Source organism: Arachis duranensis, chromosome 6 (assembly GCF_000817695.3).
Source record: "Arachis duranensis cultivar V14167 chromosome 6, aradu.V14167.gnm2.J7QH, whole genome shotgun sequence".
Taxonomy (NCBI): Eukaryota; Viridiplantae; Streptophyta; class Magnoliopsida; order Fabales; family Fabaceae; genus Arachis; species Arachis duranensis.
The window spans coordinates 93,366,682-93,367,967 of record NC_029777.3 but is presented as its reverse complement, the minus strand read 5'-3'; positions in this window follow the sequence as shown (position 1 = coordinate 93,367,967).

Here is a 1,286-nt window from a genome sequence, read left to right as displayed (position 1 = left end):
ATAGTCTGCAAAGCGGGCAAATTGTTTATCCTGTTCCGCTTGACGGAGTTTCTGAGGATAAGGCATCTTGACTTTATATTCTTCAACCTTAGTTGCTGCAGGTTTATTTTCTACAGAAGTGGTTGGAGAAGCCTGCTTAAGGGGGTTGTTATCAGCACTTGCAAGTGTCTGACCCCTTTGTGGCATTTGAATGCCAGGATTGGGTGCTTTTTGGGCGTTTAACACCAGATTGCAACCCTTTTCTGGCGTTTGAACGCCAGAAGTGGCTACCCATTGGGCGTTTAACGCCACTTTCTTACCCTTTTCTGGCGTTTGAACGCCAAAATCATTACTCTCTGGGCTCTTACTGTCCTCAGAGGGATTTTGGGTGGTTGGTTGGTCATCCTCTGTCAGTTGTTCCTTTCTTAGCTTTTTGCTGCTTTGAGTTGATACATTCAATGTCTTCCCACTCCTTAATTTAACAGCTTGGCATTCTTCTGTTATCTGTTTAGATAGTTGCTGTCTTGTCTGATTTAATTGTGCTTCCATATTCTTGTTAGCAATTTTAGTTTCTTGGAGCATCTCTTTAAATTCTGCCAACTATTTTGTCATCAAGAGTAATTGCTTATTAAGCTCAACAATCTGTTCTTGAGGATTAGGATCACTGATTAAGCTCAACCATCTGTTCTTGAGGGTTAGGATCAGTAGTTACTGCCATAGCTTCTTCTTTTATAGAGGACTCACTGCTTGAGTATAAATGTTGATTTCTAGCAACCGTATCTATGAGCTCTTGAGCCTCTTCAATCGTCTTCCTCATATGTATAGATCCACCGCTGAGTGGTCTAGAGACATCTGAGCTTTTTCTGTAAGCCCATAGTAGAAGATGTCCAACTGTACCCACTCTGAAAACATTTCAGAGGGGCATTTTCTTAGCATACCTCTATACCTCTCCCAGGCATTATAAAGGGATTCATTATCCTCTTGTTTAAAGCCTTGGATGTCCAGCCTTAGCTGTGTCATCCTTTTTGGAGGGTAAATTGATTCAGGAATTTGTCTGATAACTGCTTCCATGTCTTTATGCTTGCTGTAGGTTGGTTATTCAACCACCTCTTAGCTTGATCTTTTACAGCAAATGGAAATAGTAATAGTCTGTAAACATCCTGATCTACCTCTTTATCACGTACTGTGTCAGCAATTTGTAAGAAATGTGCCAGAAACTCAGTAGATTCTTCCTGTGGAAGACCGGAATACTGGCAATTTTGCTGCACTATGATAATGAGTTGAGGATTTAGCTCAAAGCTGCTTGC